Source organism: Pipra filicauda, unplaced genomic scaffold, assembly GCF_003945595.2.
Source record: "Pipra filicauda isolate LSUMZ 115617 unplaced genomic scaffold, ASM394559v2 scaffold198_size2598500_pilon, whole genome shotgun sequence".
Taxonomy (NCBI): domain Eukaryota; kingdom Metazoa; phylum Chordata; class Aves; order Passeriformes; family Pipridae; genus Pipra; species Pipra filicauda.
The window spans coordinates 515,208-523,011 of record NW_024104307.1 but is presented as its reverse complement, the minus strand read 5'-3'; the positions used below and the strand labels follow the sequence as shown (position 1 = coordinate 523,011).

The 7,804-nt window shown below is 34.6% G+C and overlaps 1 protein-coding gene across 1 annotated transcript in view; it reads left to right on the top strand.

Annotated features, from left to right (window-relative positions):
• Positions 1 to 781: 781 nt before the first annotated feature.
• CDH9 (cadherin 9) overlaps positions 782 to 7,804 on the top strand; it is a 102,404-nt gene continuing 95,381 nt past the window's right edge. Inside the window, exon 1 of the mRNA XM_027734675.2 lies at positions 782 to 1,049. The gene's annotated coding sequence lies outside the window, so the exon portion shown is untranslated. The remainder of the gene's footprint in view (positions 1,050 to 7,804) is intronic.

The following is a 7,804-nucleotide window of genomic DNA, read 5'->3' as shown; positions in this document are numbered from 1 at the left end:
ACAAAAAAATGAACAAATACATATATATATATATACACATATGTATATCCAAATCCAGAACTTACAATACTTTAGTTCTCTCATTTTATTAGGGGACATGTTATGCTTCACTTGAAATGCTAGTTCAAGCAAACCACAATATTCTGTGATATTGAACATCTATTGTAGTACGGAGCAGTGATTACTTGTACCCAAGCAGGCTGCACCAGAAAGCAGGAAAGTCATTACTGTTCTGGTAAAACTGTGTATTTCAGACAATGACTTGAACAATATTAGTCACAATTGCCAAAACATCCCTTGCAACTTTGTATTATGTCCACTTGCAGGTACAATGACAAGCCCATCATTATCAATAGCTGTAAGTGATGCTAGAGCTGTAAACCTACTGTGTTCAGGGGGAAATCTCATGCACCTTACCTTCTTTCACCTTAAAATCATTTGTCACTGTAGTAGTGTTAGACGATAATTTTGCATTCTCCCATGTGTATTGCACACAAATGGCACTGTATTGCTAGTGTAGATATTTAAAGTGATTTTTTTATCCACATAATGCAAACGTTATGGGTATGCCTTTACTCCTATTATTAAAACAGACCAAACTGAGGTGATAGCATGAGTCTCTGTATTTAAGCCTCAGTTAATAAGAGGGTCCTTAACAAAGCCCTCCCCTTTGAACCCTCCCACTGCATTCAGTTGCAAATCACTGTTTGGCTGACAAAGCCGTCGTCCTGTCCCCCACAGCCCCAAACCTTCTCACGCTGAGCACTGCGGCTCTATCAGCAGTAACATCTCTGTGAGGGGCAGCAACACCTCTTCCTGTGAGGGACCGTTCTTATTAATCAGGGGCACTGAATGGAAACCAATCAGATAGAGAGTCCTTTTTGCTTCTGCTCGCTGCCTGCCTGACTTAAAAGTGATGCTGTGAGAGAGAGAGCCCTAGAGAGATGCAAGTGCATTCAGCGCTGGAGATATGGTAACATGCAGAAGGGAGGAAGCAGGTAGAGAAGCAGCAATGAACGGACAGAGCTAGGCTCACGCTGACAGACTCGGTGAGTAGATTAACTTTCTTTAGCACCGGAATTCCTGACAGCAGAAGAGCAGATGTTTTCTTTAGGAGTGTGTAAAGATGTCTTACAGACACTTTTTAGGGGATGTGTGTGTGGAGGGGCAGTATCAGCAGAACACTTTGGGGGTATTTCTCTTATACAGTTCAGAAACACCTCCCTGCACACTAAATTGCTGAAATCTAAACATTTGTTGCTGTATATATGACAACTGATGTGTATATTAGAAAACTAGCAATGCATATGCTATTTGGCAATACTATTTGACATTACTCAGTTTTTATTGCCATATAGCAGTAACGATACAGCCTAACTTTTGTGCAGGATGCTTTTTCACCTGTCCAGATAGAAGCTATCCTCTTTTTCTTTCTTTCACATTTGTTTTTCTGATAAACATCTAGGATGAAAAAATAGAGGTCTTTACTACTACTAAGAATGAAGTACCAATGCTTTAGCTTGTTTTTCTTTAGTGGGAGTAGCAAAATTAGCGGGGTTTTTTAATATGTGTTGTAGGGAGAAGTGGTAACTCAGGGTTCAGAAAGACTGAGATCTGAGGGAGATGTCCCTTTGGATATCCATAGCAGTAAGTCAACAGGCTTAAAGTGCAAGGATGTTTTCCAGAAGTGCTTCCAAACAACCTTGTCAGCCCAATATTTATAATCAGAGATTCACACAAGAAAGCAAGACAGAAAGCACAAAAGGTCACACTGACCACTTGATTCTGAAGTAACCAGCAGAAAACAATTGCCCGATGAATGACATTTTGCCTTTTCTTCTCCCATGAAAGAGACACGCTGTCACATCCACTCAATTTCACTCTATAAGCTTAAAAGACAGAATGATGCTTATGAATTAAAAGGAAATTTATATACTTTGCTGTTGTAAGGCAATGTGCATACAGTAGCTACTCACCTTGTCACAGAGTTAAGTCATAGGTCAGAAAATAGAATGGTATTTTCTTAAGATAATTTCCATTTTCAGTTGACAAATTTACAACCAATGTGTCAGTCTTGCTTTTATTAAAGTCAGTGTTAAAACTTGTATTTTACTGAAATTACAGCAAGATTATATTTCATTGCTGAATGTTACACTAGCTACTCATGGTAAGGATAAATATGGATAAAAACACAAGTGTGATACTTGTAATAGTTTCAGTGATATGATCAAAAGGTTTGTTTAATAAATTATGTTGGCTGTAGCGATAGGAATTGCTAATGACAGATCTTTAAAAATTGTTGTTTCCAAGTCATTTTCCCTATTTGAAATGTTAATTTCTCTTCCAAAAATTGAGTGGACTAATTAAATATTAATAAACCTTGTGTTATTATTTTTTTATGATTTTTAAGAACTCTATTTAAAGAACTATGTTAGTTTAAAAAAAAAGTATTTTGCTATCTGTATGTCAATTTGACACGTAAAATACGTTGCCCTGTCATTTGTACTTCACTATGTAATAATGTAAATTCAAGACAGAATTAAATATGTTTATAGCTAATGTGATTTTTTATTAAAAAACATAAAACTTTTACAAGGTCACATTATAAAGTCAAATACCTATGAAAGAAATGATTCTTTTTTTAAAGTTAGATAAACAAGATGAATTTTAAATGGAGAAATGTAACTATATTAGTATTACTAATACGTACTAATCTTGTACCTAAAATTGTTGCCAAGTCTTTTTAAACTTGATGAGGTGATTTCAGCAATCAAATTTTTTCATGTTTATCCTGTGAATGAAGTAGAGTATTTAATTTCAGAGGTTGTCTTACAGCCATTATTGTGGAAAATTATGTTTTGTATGCAACCAATACCTCTCACCTAAACATGAAAAGCAGTTTGGTGATGCAGTTTGTAGAGAAAATGAGGAGAGAAACAGCTCTGCCGTATGTTTTGTACAGCTCCACAGTAAAAGTGCTTCAAGCTTTCAGCATTTGCATGCTTTTCAGCAGAAGTGACCATTTTGAAAAGGCTTTCCTTCCTTTCAGGCGGCAGCCCATGTGCAGGGATCTGTGCTCTACCCTCACCTAGCTGTTGCTCCACAAGGATGCTGATCCCAGCAGCAGTTGCATGGTGCTGGCAGAGACGCCCTCTCATCATGGGATTAACCAATAAGGATGACTGCATTCCCCAATTTATGCACCAAAAAAAAAATGTAATAACTCAAATCCACTAGTTTAAATGTCATCACCCACAATGCTGCAGAAAGAACTTAATTCTGACAGTCACTTATACCCTGGCATCAGGACATGGTTTCTGAATTTGTAAAATATGGGTTGCAAGTAATCTACTGGCAGAAGCGTTTGAGAAGTAGAGCCAGAAAGTAACAGGACTGACAATTTCCTCTGAAGACAAGTTTGTTTGGGAGATAAAACAAGGTAGACTAATGTCTCCTGTTGACTGATGATAACCGGACACATGAAGGAACAACCATTACCTCAGAATTTTCATTTATTATAGGATACCACAAACACATAGATTCTTACAACTATTTTCAGAGAGAAACAGAAGCACAGAACTGTTCTCCTTTTCTTTCTCCTTCCCCATCTTTTCCCAATTTTGAAAACTGTTCTGCAGTCACAGGAAGACCTTACTGAAAATCAGAATTCAGTAATGATCACTGACTAAAAATTCTCCCAATTTCTGCACAAACCTTATGCTTATAAAAAACCTGGATTATATAGACTGGGATATAAGGCAGTAAGACACTATAGATATATAATGTTATGTGTTTCTTCTATGAAGTCAGAGCTATTTAACTGCAGAAGGCAACTGGAGCAAAAACCTAGAGAAAAATGCATCTCCCACTCATATCAGAACATCTGAATTTCTAAGGCTTGCAGCAGGTGTTACATGCAAATGTTATCTGTAGAAGCACTAATGTTTGAACATGAATAGGGATGCCTGAAAGCTAACTGCATTCCACATGTGAGAGAGTTTATGAAAAGTCATTTGTAGGAATAAATCCAAAATTTTGCTAAAGGGGGTGGGAAGAGAAGGAAAATAAAGCAAGGGGAAATGAATAAAAAGGATTTTTATAAAAGCAGTCATTGTCATTTTAACAACTTTCTCCTTTTGCCTTTTAAACACATGTGAAATTTCTGAATGGTAAAAGGTGACTTATTTTCCTGACTTTCAGTGACTGATCATGATAAAAATACCCCAGCGGCATCAAGGACTACTTGCCGAGCGTGATTGGAGAAGCATATCTTAAGCAGATCATATCATGTGTTTGCAGTACAAAATCCCAGCAAAACTGAGCCTTGGTTACTCCCAAGAAAATGTTGTTACTAACTTCAGGAGAAAGAAAAAATACTGGATGTATGGTGCAGCTCAAAAGAAAGCTCTAAAATGAGTATGTTTTGGAAAGAAAATAATTTTTTAATGCCTAGTATGTAAAGTTATTATAGAAAAGATAGGAAATTAAGTATGCTACTTATAATCTCTGATCCACAATCTTGGAAAGATAACAAAAGGACGTGGGTGGCACTGTTTTCATCCCACACACAGGTATTATTACACAGAAAGTTGACTTGATCTCAGTTATGGAGTAGCTCTGTGTCAGAGCCAGGGGTAGAATGGGGCCTCCCCTTTCACAGTCCTTCAATTTCTCTGTATGAGTACATCAATATTCATATATCCTTGAATACTTAAATTTGATACCATAAACAACCACAGATGTTTCTCTGGAAATATATTTCTGCCACTGCAAAATAGAATGCTTAAGGTGATGGCCAATGTATTCCATTGTTAGCAAAATGCAAAAGTCTATAATTAAATTTCCCACTTTTTAACAGTAAGAGTAATAGCAACATGAAGACCGAATCATTTTAGATTCTGTTTCCCTATCTCATACAAACATAGCTTTCATATTCGCTAACTCCTGATACGAAAATGCAAATACTAGAGAGGTTTATGTAAGTAAAAATTTTCTGCGTGCTGGACAATATTCAAGTTACTTTGTCCTCAAAAACCCTATTTGAGGGAAATAACCCCCAGCTTCACAGAAATTCTGCCTGGAAGGATATTACAGTTTTAGACCATGCATGTTGATACTTAGAGATTCCAATTTCCAAAAAATACTAACAGCATTTTCCTATTGTATATAAGGATGTTAAGAAAAGCTTCTAAACCAGTTACCCAAATTCAAAACATTATCTTTGTAAATTACACTCAAGAAAGACTCTGTGAAATAAAGAAAACTGGGAATAATATTTTTATGTTTGGGGATGGAAACAGTAGGCCTTTCCATCCTTTTAGACAAACTACACAACAACTTTCATAAGGAGATTATCTCAATTTACATATTTTTTAATAGTTCAGTTGAAGTCAATTAATAATGTATACAGGCCTATTGGCAATATATACATGAATAATTAGATTTAGCCATTACTTTAAAAAAATTATGACCTATAATACTGATAATCAGTGGTGTAGAATTTGACATTTATATTTTCGCACCTCTTAAAAAAGAATTCAATAAAACATCGAGTTGTAAAAGAGTGTTCAATAAAGGAAATGTAAAAAATATAGTGATCTAACAACCTCAGTTAAAGATCTTACCAAAATAATTGTTCTTTATTTCCTCTGTATTCCATCATTCAATATTTGCTCCTAGGGAGATGATGAAGAGGCAAAGTGAAAAAGGTGTGAGTTGGGGATAAAGGAGAAGTTAATCCCATTACTTCTGTTTGAAAGAAAAGTAGTTACAGTAGAAATTAAAATTAGTATTTTGAAATCCAGCAGTGATAAGTTCTGTATGACTGGAAATTATCAGTAAACTATTCAAAGCTGGTTTTAACAAATAAAAATAACCCCAGTTTATGAACAGAACTTTTATATATGTGTATATATACATATATATACATTTATACATATATACATACAAATAGAAATGTAAACCCAAGCATAACTTATGCAAATTCTAAGAAGAATGATAAAATATTTTAAAAAAGAATATATTAAAATGGGTTTGTTTAAGTTTGTAGTGCTGTTTTCTGGATGAATTTGCCTGCTTACTTTGTTGTTTATCAAAATACTTTTACATGGTTTGAATTATTCTTTGTAATTTTTTTTTTTATATTAATGGATTTAAATATCAAGCTTTGCAGTGAGAAGCTATTGCAAAAAAGTTCTTTCTTCTGATTCTTAAGACATAGGTGCTGGTTATGGGTAATCTCCTGGAACTCATTTTGCCTGTGTAGTAAAAGAAAAACAATCAGGAAAACATACTTATTTCAAAAGGAAATTCTTGTAGTTGTTTAAACTACATGTCAGGAGAGTTGTTTGTACTTGTGCCACATTCCGGAACCCATATTTAGAATGACTAACATTTTGCAATAAGACTAGTCCCACTGAAGCCAGTGAAATTGCTTTTGTGCATTTCCCTTACCCAGAGTAAAAATAAGTGCTGAATCTGTGTTCTTATAACAATTCTATCTGATGAAAATTTCTATTTCCCTCAGAGTAAACATAAAAATATTATGTTACACAAAATATTTTCCCATTTCCTGAAAGATTTGCAATAATCCTTACATTTGCTTCCCAAATGTAAAAGGTAATTTCACTCTTAATGAGAATTCAGACTTGCTGAAAAAATGGAAATATATTTAAAAAATAATGTAGATACTTCATTCCTTTCCCATGGATTACCAGAAATTAAGCCAGATCTTGCTCTTAGTGGTTTTAAATTTTTGTTATACATGACTTCTGTGCTTACCAAGACAGCTTTCTGGATTGTATTTATACCTTTTCTAGGGGTAAGATAATAAGTAAAACTTGTATTCTAAATAAAATTAACTAATCTCTTCAATTTCCTTAATGGAAATAGAACTACTTTATCTATAACTACTGTAGTAGTAGTAATAGTAGCAGCATCAAGATTGAGAACTCATGTATCACCTGAAGTAATGATTTTGTAATGTTTTAATAACATTTGTCACATTTTGATAAAATCCAAGCTTCTGGTAGTGCCTGCTGTTCCCATTATTGTCCTTCTGAAAAATCTACCCATGATGGTGAGCCATCCATGCGGCAAACAAAAGGACTTCCAAATCAGAAAAGTACATAATGCATTTAACGTACTTCTAACCACTTTTTAAGGCAATTAAAGACGAGAAACTCTCAAAAATGTTGGTACAGCTACAAGTGGCCAAAAAAACCCTACTGGTTAAGAACCTTTCCCTGAAGCTTTCATTCAAGAAAGGGGGAAATAACATCAGTGAAGTCAAAAGGGGGAGTAAATTAGGAAGTGGCTAGACTGCACCATAGTTTGATGGTTTTGTCCAAAATAAAAAAGAAACAAAAATTAAAATAAAAGATGTTCACCCATACTGAAAGGTTAAATTTAATAGATAATGCCTTAGGAATATACATAGTGTTGCACATTCAGAAATGTAACTCTTAGCACTGCTAGAATGAAAGATTTAGCACTTCTGACAATGGTGCTCATTATAATAATTTATTTGCCATTTGAACTTGTGCTCATGCAACTCACATTTACATTTCAGAGCAAATTTTCCTAACAGCTCCCTACAATGTAGGTCCACAAAAAATAAACTTCTCAAATACATAAAGGCCCTCTACGTTTTTTTGTCTCCCAAATATGTTGAGACTCTAGTTCATAACGCTCCCAAAACTAGAAGCCTACAGGTTGAATAGATTTTTAACTACTTTAAAGATTATGTTTGCAAAGCATTTGTTTGATTAAATAGTGAACTGCAGTTATACACAGACACAGGACC